Consider the following 12,205-nt stretch of genomic DNA (forward strand, 5'->3'; position numbering starts at 1 on the left):
GCAAAATATGTGTATCTTAAATACAATGGCACATTAAAAGTATCACTCACTATGACCAAATGGAGCCTATCCATATACCCTCATGAGCTTTGAGAAGTGGATATGGAATGCAGTGACATTATGAAATTCTTAGACTAATCAGCCTCCAGAATGTGGGACCAGAATTCCATCTCGCAGGCAGAGGACTGGACATGTTTTCTCTGGGACACCTGACTAGCTCACAAGAGACTACCTCAAAACCCTGGCGCTGGGTTTCAGCCTCATCACTGTAGCTCGTATTCAGTGACAACTAGTCATACTTTGAAGCTTGCTTCCAATCCACCTTGTAGTGGCTTAAGCTGAGGATAACTAAAGACCAGTAAGGCACAGTGGCCTATGCCTATAATTGCAGTTATGTAAGGAACTGAGGAGGGAGGAGTGTTTGAGGACACCTTGAGTAATATAGCAAGACTATATCTTAAAAACAAAACAACAAAACAAAAGATCAGCGGATACATGAGAAATGCTTCTAATAAGGACAGAAATGCTACTAATTTTTGTATGTTGATTTTATATCTTATACTTTTATTGAATTCATTTTTGGGGGAATTTTTAGCGTTTCTCATGTACAAGATCATTTCCTTTGCAAACCAAGACTATTAACTTTTATTTTTTCTGATGAGGATTTTTTTTTTCTTGCCTAATTACTGGGCAGTTCCCAGTCCTATGCTTAATGGAAATTGTGTGAGTGGACACCTTGCCTTGATCCTGATCTTAGAAGAAAAGCTTTCACCTTCTCACCAGAGGTACTCGTGTTAGCTGTGGCCTGGCATTCTGTCTATACCTAATTTATTGAGAACTTTCATCATAAAATACTGTTGAGTTTTGTCAAGTGCTTTTTCTGCATTTACAGAAATGATTATTTCTTTTTGTCCTGCTTTATTCTAAAGTAGATACACCACATGTATTATTTGCACCCTTTTAAAAATCTTTTTAACTTTTTGATTGATACAGATCTCACTACACAGCTCTTACTCATAGTGATCCTCCTCTTATAGCCTCCCCAGTACTGGGATCAGCACAGCAGGTGGTATGGGGATTGAACTCAGTTCCTTGTGCTTGGTAGGTAGATGCTTAGACCACCGAGCTATCTCCCAAGTCCAATTTACACCCTTATACTGCAGGGTTAGGTTCCACTTTATCATAGTGAGTGATTCTTTTAAGGTGCCATTAAATTCAAGTTACATGCATTTTGTTGAAGATTTTCACAACTATGTACATTAGGGTTACTGGCCTATGATTTTTTTTTTCTTGCAATGTCTTTGTTTTGCTTGGTATCAAGGTACTAGTAGTTTTGTAGAATGCACTTGGATTGATGCCCTCACCTTTAATTTTTTGGAAGACCTTCAGAAGATCAATATTAGCCATCACATTTTTGGTAGAATTCAACATTAAACCCACTAGGACCTGAGGTTTTGTCTTTGTTCTGTAGAACATTTTAATTACAGATTCTGTCTTCTTACCTGTTACTGATTTGCTTAGGTTTTCTATTTCTTTATGATTCAGTCTTGGTAAGTTTTATGTTCTTAGGAAGTTGTCTAATTCTTCTAGACTATCCAATTTTTTATTGTATAATTTTTGTAGTAGTCCCATGATTCTTTGTATTTGTTTTTCAATTTTGTTTATATCTTTAAACAGTGCATGAGCAGCCCAGGGTACTTGCTCAGTGACACTGACATTATTTGATTTCTCTCTGTACACTAACTTGGGGACCCAGTGCCTGCTCGGGATATACCTACTTGTGTGACAGGAGCTTCCAACCTTCAGTTAGAAGTTATTCTATAATGTCTTCTCCAGTTTTTTTTCTCCAAAATCCAGACAGGACAACAAATATAGAAAACTAGAGTCCCACTAATATGTCCCAGTGGCTTTGAGGAGGGTTGGACTAATGACTAAAACCAAGGTGGGTCCAAGAAAGCACCCTGGAGAAGGCTGTTGTTGTCTGTGTTAATGTCTGATAATATGATTTCCGAAGCTATGCACTAGCTATTTTATTGCACTGAATTGAAACACATCTGAACTCGTGCACTTTAACATTTTCCTTTTTTCCATGTAGTTGTGCACACCAAGTTGCAGCTGAAGGAATTGATGTTTTCAGCACTCAGAATTGAGGCATTATATAATGGGAGAAGAATGCGCCTGCTGTCTAGCTGATATGCCTCATAATAAAGAGTGGGTTCCAATAGTAATCAAGAATGCCAAACGGCAAGCAGCAAGTGAATAAATAACAGAGCTCAGGTTGTTTGATTTTCTTGGCTCTGCCTTTCTCTCAACTTCCACCAGCCTTGCAGTCAGCTACCTGTGGGGTTACCAGGAGCCACAAGAGAGCGGTAACCCTGGCAAGGCAGAAGCAAACAAGAGGTGGGGGGGCATAAGACTTGAAGAATTAGTTGGTTCTTTGGCAAAACAAATAGCTTATTATAACCTCATTCCAAGCTTTAACATATCTCATGCCAAAAATACAAAATGCCAAGTGGAAGAAAAGCACTGGACTTCTCAAGGGCCCCATCCAAGAGCCCTCATAAACCCTGAACATGGTTGCTCTCATTATCACCTCTGAACATGTTCAGGACCCCTCCCGAAGCTCAGAGGCATGCTCAAGTTTCCTGCAGGCTCTGATACAACTTGCAAAAACTTTCCAAAGAGCTAGTGTGTAGGGTGCTGACTTAAATGCCCTATTCTCTAGTTTAGCCACCCCCAGGAGATGGCATTTTTGCAGAAAAAAAAACAAAAAAACATGACTTGGAATGACTTTGTTGCCGTGATAAATGGTTTTCTTCAGTAAGAGTATGGTTGTGGTGGGAGGCACTATATACTCAGGTTAATAAAGTCTCCGCATCATGTCTTAGGGAAGCAAGTATGTCTGATGAGGTATTGGGGAGATGTGTTAGCTCAGATCCCCTGGGAAGCAGGCCCTGACACAGGAGAGAGGAGTGTAAGAGATTTATGGGGACGTAAAGTTTGTGAAGCCTGGAGGAGAAGGCACAAGCATGAGGCAGCTGAAGTCTTTATATTATGAGGAATATCTGACACCTGGATTGAAAGGGCAGAGGAAGAAAAAGGTGGTAAGGAAAGCCGCAGCCTAACCCAGTGGAAATTCCAGGACAAAGACTGCCCAGTAAAGAAGCCCCATATTAAATAGAAAGAACCATGCCCAAAGGCCCCTGGCCAAGCTCCTCCTCATCTGGGCATCTTAGCAGAGGATTAAATCTGTCCTAGCGCAGAGGATGGAAGCAGAGGACACTGCAGCTGGAGGCTGTCTACTAATGCACTTCACACAGTTGTGCATCAAATATTTTCTTGAAGTTGTGAACAGCGTGGCCGTCTCAGTAGGGATGACCCTAAAATAATAAGATGCCAAGACACTCAGAATTCATGCCTTAAGCCAAGAATTAATGGATGTGGAAAGAGTATTTGAAAATAGTGTCTAGAAGAGAATATACTTAGCTGAAGGCAATGGTTTATTTTCCTATTCAAACTCTTTAATTCATAACTTTTAAATTCATCACCAGCAACTGCTTATTGGTGTTCTACTGCATGTCAGGTACTCTTCTTGGCCTGTACGCATAAAGTTTCTAGTAAAAGCTAAACAATGCATAATAGAGACCAATGGAAATGCATGTGAGTTATTGCAGAAGTTCAGGGGAAGGGCAAAGCTAAGAAGTGATTCAGACATTTGTTTTACCTTTGGATATGAACCCTGTCAGTGTGCTTCATACAACACCAACGCTAGTTGGTGTGTTGCACAACTGAGCTTCCAAAATGGATCATAACAGGCAATGGATTATTCGTGCCATCTCCAGTGCAGAATATTCTGTGTCAAAAGAAGATGAAGTATGTAGTTACCAAATTTCGACCACCCTGGGATGCACACAATTTCACTTTTAGGAAAGGGAAGGTCCGCCCTGTCCTCTAGAGCAAATTGGACCTCAACTCCAGTTGGAGAAAACCAGGGATATTTCAGCTATGGAAACTGAAAGCTCATGCATTTATAGATAATTTTCATATCTCAGAAGGCTTTCCGAGGATATGACTTTTTACCACTGGGATTCTTTTTAGTCATGTTGACTTGACACCCAGAAATACAGATGGTGATCAAAGTTCACATTTTCAACTAACCTTGGATGTATACTGCTCAAAGGTGAGAAGAACTTGTGATAGGCAACAGGAGATGGAATGAGGCCTAAAACATGGCCCCGCTGTTAGTGGCACATAGCACCAGGTTGTGGAGTCCAGTCTCCCATGGACCTCTCCTTAATCCTATGATGGTCTCTGGGCTCCTCCAAGGGTTTGGATCTGACAACCCCAGACTGAGTCTGCTGCCTCCATGGACCATGACCACTCCCCTGAGCTCTGCCACCTCCTGGCTACCTGACTAGGTCCGTAGCTTTACTACTGCTATCACTCCCACTTGTCTTATGCGGCAAGGCCTTAACACTCCTTAATATCCCATGTAAGGTAAGGTTTTTTTTTGTTTTGTTTGTGTGTGTGTGTGTGTGTGTGTGTGTGGCACCAGGAATTGAACTCAGGCCCTTGCACTTGCCAGGCAAGCACTTATTCTACTGAGCCATCTCCCTGGCCCCACGTGAGGTAAGATTTTGAACTGCCATTATTCCAACAGGCAGAGACTGGGATCAATACTAGTCCTGGTACAGTCCAATTAATGTGCAATTATCCACAGTGGTTAAGAAATTAGAGACATTCTCTTATCACTCATGTCTTGAAATATTTTTATAATAATGAGAAAAAAATAGATCTACATGCATAAATTAATACAAAACCAACTTCCATGTGCAGAATGACTTGCATCTTTTTTTTTTTTTTTTTTTTTTTGTATCAAGGATCAAACTCAGGACACAGCGTGTACCAGGCAGGGGCTTAAGCTACTGAGCTATCTTCCTGTTCTATGGCTTGTCTCTTAAAGCAGAAAAATATACAAAGATGTGCCATATTTTATTCCCATAGGTCAACCTTTGATTACAGGTTCTAAAATTGGATAAGGGAAATAGTGTTATATTTTCTTTATTCTTTTCCTTTTTAGTCCAAGGTCATCATGTTTTGGCTACAAATCACTCCACTGGTAAGAGGGGTTTTATTAGGAATCACAAACTTTGTCAAAAGGAGACCTTGCATTCCTCTTCTAATTGTTGCCTCCTGACAGGTCAGGGAAAGTACTTTTGTTTTTCTAGTGAAGTCTCAGGCATAAATCTCCCAGGATTAAAGCCCTTGCAACAATCCTGCATGCTCAAATCATCCGCCAGGACTCCTTCAGCTCCACGTCTTTATGGGTAATGCAGAAGGAACGGGTGTGATTCCTCTGAGCACACAGATTCCGGAGTAGAGGGGCACATTCACCAGCTCCCAGTCCAGTGGTGATGAGTCCCTGGGGGTTGTAAACTGCAGGTCCCAGCATAAGCTCACATCTAAACAAGGAAAACCTCTTGGATTTAAAGATTTTCCTTTGTAACTTAACCATAGTCCTTAATCTTCTTCCCCCTCAACTTTCTTTGTTTATTTGTTTGCTTGCTTACTTATTTTAATCTACAATCCTCAGTGATGAGAGAGAAAGAACGCTGGCTTTGGCCTTGAAGTTAGAAACAATCAAATTCAAATCTCCCTCCTCCACTTTCTAGCTGATTGGCCTCCCATGCTTGCGCTCACCCTGTTTCTACAGCTGCTGCGGAGGAACAGTAATTTCACAAGATTATGGAGGGACCCGAATGACCATACATATATAAAAGTGTCTGGTACAGAAACCCTTAATAAAATCTCCTTGCATTGCACTCTCTTGCCTGAATGCTCTTCTGAAACAACTCTCACAAGAAGCAGTCTTCGCCGGGGCTCACCTACTAAATGCCAGGACACATGCTTTGTGAAGAGCAGTCAGCTTGCATGGCCAGCTAAGAAGGAAATCTAAGCTTCGCATGAAACCCGCTCAGCGTGGCTGTTACGCTGGCTGTTAGCCACCAGCCAATGGAAGCCAAGCTAATAGTATTCATAGGCCTGAAACAATTTGCTTGTAGTTCCCCTCCCTTCTTTTCTTTTTGTATTTGACTTTGTCCAACAGGAATCATATTCAAAGAATTAGCCTAAATCATTAAATATATCCAAATATTTTTCCTTAGCCTTGCAAATATTGTCTACTGAACAACAAGCCTCTTGACCACCTTTCTCCTGCAACTTTTCCTCTCTTCTTTCTCTTGTGCATCTTCATTTTCTGCCAAAATCACTGTTACCCCCTCCCATCACTTTAAAAAGTATAAAAAATGGTATGAAGGATTGTTCAATGAGATGAACTCGTTCATCACTCCAATTAACACTGAGAGATGCTAGAACTCCCTCTCTCGTGATGCATCACGTGACAACCCCTCAACCTATGCTTCAGTGGCTTTCCGTTTGGCTTTGTTTCCTTTTGTAATCTCAGTTTTTGCTAGATTGGTCCCCCTAGCTCTCTATCTATGTCCTTACTCCTCTGTCTGAACTCCAGCTTGAGTGTTTCTTCTTTTGCTTTCTATGTCCAATTGTCACCTGGCCAGTAGTTGCCACCACAAGCCCTCTCTACTCTGCTGCTTTCTGGGAGTTAGGCAGCACCTATAAGCTTTGGACTCAGATGGGTTCATGTTCAGATTCTGTCTGTTTCTGACTGTGAAACTTTGGGCAACTTGCTCATACTCTTTTGGCCTCAGATTCCACATCTGTAAAGTGTGGATAACACCTCATATATTGTTAAGAGAGTGACAATAAGGTAAAATATGCTTGTAGTGGCTGATAAATAGTAAACAATTAATAGATGATGGCCATTATTATTATCCTTTCTAGCCTACTATCAGGCACTGGCTCGCTCAGAATTTGACGATAATTATAGTTTGTTTATGACAAACTGGGGAGAGTTTATGACAACCTCTGTGAGGCAAGAATTTCCAGTTGAGAAATGTTTGATCTTATGAAAAGAATAGGATTTGAGAAATTGAGGTCATGTGTGAGTTTGTAAAATTCTGTTTAAATAACTCATTAAATGACTAAAGGGAGAACATTAAATAAAGTCATTTTAGTAAAATTCTGTGTGTATCATTCTAATGGGAATTCCTTTCCATTTACCATCTCTTACACCTCAGAGACTTTAGATGGACTCCATGGTTCTGAGGAGTAGAATTTGCTATGTAATAGGAGGTAACAGAGATGTCCTGTCTGTGGCTATTTTTCCACCCAAACATCTTGTGTATTGGGGATTTTGACTGGCAGTTACTGAGTTCTGCTTCCCAGGCTCTGAGTCTGTACACATTGCCCTCAAAGAAGGGACCCATGCCTAGCTAGAAGCATAGAGTTATCCTCTCTGGCTCTCTCCCTCTTTCTTTCCCCTGCTTCCCTAACCCTAGAATGCCAGGATCTGGTTGGGCAGGAAGTGAGTCTTAACGAAGGGCTTTGGGCTTGTTCTCAATGCTGTACTCATCCAAGGAATGTGGAGTAGGTGGAGCTCTTCTTTCTTGGCTCCTTTACAGAAGGTGAAACTTCACTGCTCAGGCCTCCTGAGGGTGTCCCTTGGGGACCTGCTCTCTCTTCTTAACTTGCCCTTCTTTCTCTTCCCTTCTTTCAGGCCTATGCCTTTTGACTCTTTTTTTAAAATTAATTTTTTTGAGAAAGAAATAGCAATGAGACAGTTTCAAAACAGGACAGTTACAATAATTAATACATTGCATATTGTTGTCTTCATAGTAGCTATTCAGAGTACAAGATGCTGGTATGATATCTTGTCTAAACACTATTAGTATAAATCTTTTTTCTTATTGATCTAAGGGAAAGTAGCTGTATATCTATCCTATTTTGTATATACAGATATATATATATATATATTTTTATATATATATATATTTTACTACAAAATGGACATTCTTTTAGATTCCCCTTTTTTGCTTAGTTTTGTCAGAGATGGGTGTTCCACTGCCATTCAAATATTGTAGGTACATGAATTCAGCAAAATAATACAATATAGGGCCATGTTTGGAATGCCTGTCATTCTGGTCTTCTAAATGTGTACTGTTTCTAATGTCATATCAATTATTGCTATACTCTCTCTCAAGCAAATGTTTGTTTTTTTTAAAAAAAAAGGTAATAAAAGAAAACAAGAGACAAGAAAAAATCATGGAACTGTCCTACTGCAATGTTGTATAAGGTTAGATCTCTAAGTTTATGTGTAAAAAATGTGTAATTGTTTATTATTTTATTTCATTTTTAAATTTTTTTTCACATTCTGTTGGCCTTTTGATTCTTTATCTTTTGCGTAATTTTTGGATTTTTTTGTGGCTGGGTCAGCCTACCCCGGGGGGGGGGGGGGGGGTGGGGCTGGTTGGCGTGTGGTGCTGGGGGATCATACAGTGGTCCCTATGCTTTGCCTAAGCAGGCACTTTAGACCACTAAGCCATCTCGCCAGCCCCCATGACTCTATCCTTTGAATGCTTCCACTTTACCCGTTTTCTCCAGGCAGCCTCTTCCTTTCTGCAAGAATTGGCTGCAGGCCCCAAGTTTTCTGGTGATGTGCAGCTTGGCTGTGTCAGGCATTCTCAGAATGCTTCTGATTTTCCTCCCCAGCAACTTCAGACTCCCAGGAAGGGAGAATGGGGAATAGATGAGGGAAATTCCATTCTGTACCAAAATTTCCTCTCCCAATTTTCTAAAATTAACCATGCCAAGCCATAAGAATCTGTTCCTATTCAAAGACTCTTAACTCTCCTCCATTTATGTTAATTCTAGTAAATAATATCGCTGATTTTTTTTTATGAGAATCCAGAGCCCAAACTTTACCATGAGGTCTCTTCTAATAGATTAATAGATTATAATAGATTATAGAGGTCTCTTATAATAGATTAATATACAGTCCTAGGCACTATGTTTAAATTGCTTTCCTCTAAACAATATGAGGCTTTCCCACAATTAGTTTCCTACAGTGGGAATGAAAGATATGAATGGGAGAACAAGCCTCAGTTTGCCTGTTCTTCTCATGGTCTAAACCAACCTGACAACTATATCATAGTTGGGAGCTAAACCTCAGAAATACCCAAGAGGAACACTGAGGTAAATTCATAGCACAGTTTCTCATTAGGAGAGAGAAAAGGATATTGCTTATAAAATATTTTGTAACTTTAATTATCTAATAGCATTTCGTATACAATATTGGGTTACAGGGCTACTGAATAAAATGCTGTCCAGTCGTGAATGGTTTCTTTCTTTTTACTCTTATGTTATAGAATTCTTATGGGTAAGGGTTATACCTTATAGCTCTTTTGTTCCTCCATGGGGCTCCTCAAGATGCATTTGTTGAAAGTCAGTCATGCCTGAGTGAATGGAAGAGGTGTCTCTGAGGTCTGTAGACTACCAAATCCACAGCCACCTTGTGCTTAGCAGCATATCTACAGGTTGCCAATTTTCATAATACATTTCTGTCACCCTGACTTACCCTGACTATGGCTCGGGAACCACAGACCAGCTCCCAACCTAAAGAGACTTGCAGGCTTAGCTAGCATCAGAGTAGTTGTGTGAGTATGACATTGTTCCCCAAAGAGAATTCTATACTGGGTGGTAAACAAAAAACCAATTTCTTTCTCTAGGGAAGTTGGAATGGCAGTTACAGACTCTCTTGGTCACATCAGGGGAAAGAGTTGGTGATCCATGGACTCATGTGTCAGAGGGAATGGGCTCTAGTGTTGCTGGTGAGTTACTGACCTTGCTGCTTACTGACCAGCACTAATATTGTTTGTTAAAGAATGTTCCAGTGGTCATGAGGCTTAGCAGGGCCACTTTTGGGGTTTTCTAATTCTTTTCTCTTCCCTGTATTGTTATGATGAATAACCTTTATTAGAATCAATTGGAAAATAGACGTTGCTTAAATCCTAAAAGAACTAATTGGTAGAGTGCCAGTGTGCCCGCTACTGGGAAGAGGAAGGTAAGTTTGTGTGCTCTATTCAAAGAGATGGACCTTTGGGCCAGGCATGGTGGTGCATACTTGTAATCTCAGCACAGGGGAGGCTGAAGCAGGAATATTGCTGTGAATTCAAGGCCAGCCTTGGCTACACAGTGAAATTGTGTCAGAGAGAGAGAGAGAGAGAGAGAGAGAGAGAGAGAGAGAGAGAGAGAGAGACTTTTAAATAGAAATGCCAACAAGTGGAGTATTTTTCTTTCCTCCGACTAAGGCAAATTATCATAAACCCAGTGACTTGAACCAACATAAATTTATTTTCTGTAAGTTCTAAAAGCCCAAAATTTCAAATCAGTTTTATTGAGCTAAAGTCAAGTTTTCAAAGGTTCTAGTTTCTTCTGGAAGCTTGAGGATAGATTCCCACTTCCTGTCTTTTCTAGATTCAGCTTACTATATGACACAAGTCCTATGAGTGATATAATCACAGAGGCTGTGGATGTCTACACAAGCTCCACGTGGACTAGGGCAGAGGGAGCCACAAACACAGGAAGGTTCTTGCTCAGCCTTTCTGATAATAAAAAATGTTCCCTTTCCTCATCCTCTCTAACTTGTCCTTATCCCAGAATTTTAGGAGAGCTATAAGTGTAAAGAAACTGCCAAATGCATCTCTCAGGTGCTGTTTCAGTCATCCTATTCACATGAAAATCATCAAGCTCACTCCTTTCTCAAAATAGGACTTGAGAATGGCTCTGTGCCCCACTTCCCCAAACAAGAGAATGCAATGATGTACGCTAGGAGTTTTAAATGGGGGTAGGATTGCTCTGCCTAGAAGTTATAGGGGTTAGGCTGGACAGAGGCATGAAGCAGGGGCTCTTAACAAACAGCCAGACATGGGGTTTCTGACACTGAGTGAAGGACTGGGGCCTGAGCTGAAGATGGAATGTGTATCAGAGGTCACATCTGTGCATCATCTATCACATCTAGAGCATGGAATTTTAAGAACACAATTAGCTCATCATTAAAAATATTCCAGACACCCAAAACATTTATGTGGGGGTTTGGTTAGGAAAGGAGGCTTCATTAACTGGAGGATGGGGAGCTTAATTAAGAAGTAAGTGTGTGTATAAGTAAGATGCTCAGAAGATGTAATAGTGTTGTCCTTGTCATCAAATGTTTTCTTGATACCAAAGAACTCCCTTGGCACTGAGGACAAAGGTAGATTTTCATTAGTAGTCATTCATTTACTCATTGCAAAATAGAAATGTTAGTTTTAAATCACAGTGCAATCAACAATTTATAAGGAGGAAAATGTTACTTTGGCTCATGAGTTGAGAAGTTTCAGTCCATGGTTTCTTGGCCTTGTTGCTTTGGGCCTGTAGCAGCAGCAGTGTGTGGGAGAGAAAGCCTGCTCACCTTACAATGGCTGGGAAGTGAAGGCACACAAGAAATGGCCATAGTCTCTACATAGCCTTCAAGAACACACCCCACAGTTTCATTACCTCCTGACGGCACCAGGGACTGGTGACCAGAATTCTAGCACATGGGCTTTGGGCAACGCTTAGAATCCAAACCATAGCTCTTTCTGTGTTGAGTTGGTCTTTTTCTCTCTTTTTATTACTACATATATGTACATAGTATGAGCTGTACCTAATGCTTGCATTCATCATGGGGAGGGGTGGTACATATATATATATAATACATCTTAATTGTTTTTATCACTGCTTTCCCTCCTATCCTTCCTTCTGCCCTCCATCTATAGTTCCTGTTTCTGTTTGTGTAAAGGATCCATCTCCCCATTTTGTAACATCTGTCTTTTGTCCTGCTTTTTAAATTATTTATACTTTGAGTTTCTCCTATGAGAACTCATGCGATAATTGTGCAACATCATGGGTCATGACAGAGATGCAAATTAAAACAGCACTGAGATTTCATCTTACTCCAGAAAGAATATTATCAAGAAATAAGGTAATAAAAATTACAAGTAAGCCTGAGCAGGAATAGAAACACTTCTGGACTTGTGTGTGTATATAAACTGGTACAACCACCATGGAGATTCTTCAACAAAATAAAAATAGAAATTTCCTTTGACCCAGATATTCCCCTTTTCCGTGTCTCCCTAAAAGAGTTACAGTGATCATATGACAGTGATAGGTGCATACCCATGTTTCTGGCAGCACAAGCCATAATAGCTGAATCTTGGAAGTGGCTTGTATGTCCACCAACAGATGAATGGACAAAGAAAATGTGGTGTACGCG

The sequence above is a fragment of the Octodon degus genome, unplaced genomic scaffold (assembly GCF_000260255.1).
Source record: "Octodon degus isolate 3935 unplaced genomic scaffold, OctDeg1.0 scaffold00020, whole genome shotgun sequence".
Taxonomy (NCBI): Eukaryota; Metazoa; Chordata; class Mammalia; order Rodentia; family Octodontidae; genus Octodon; species Octodon degus.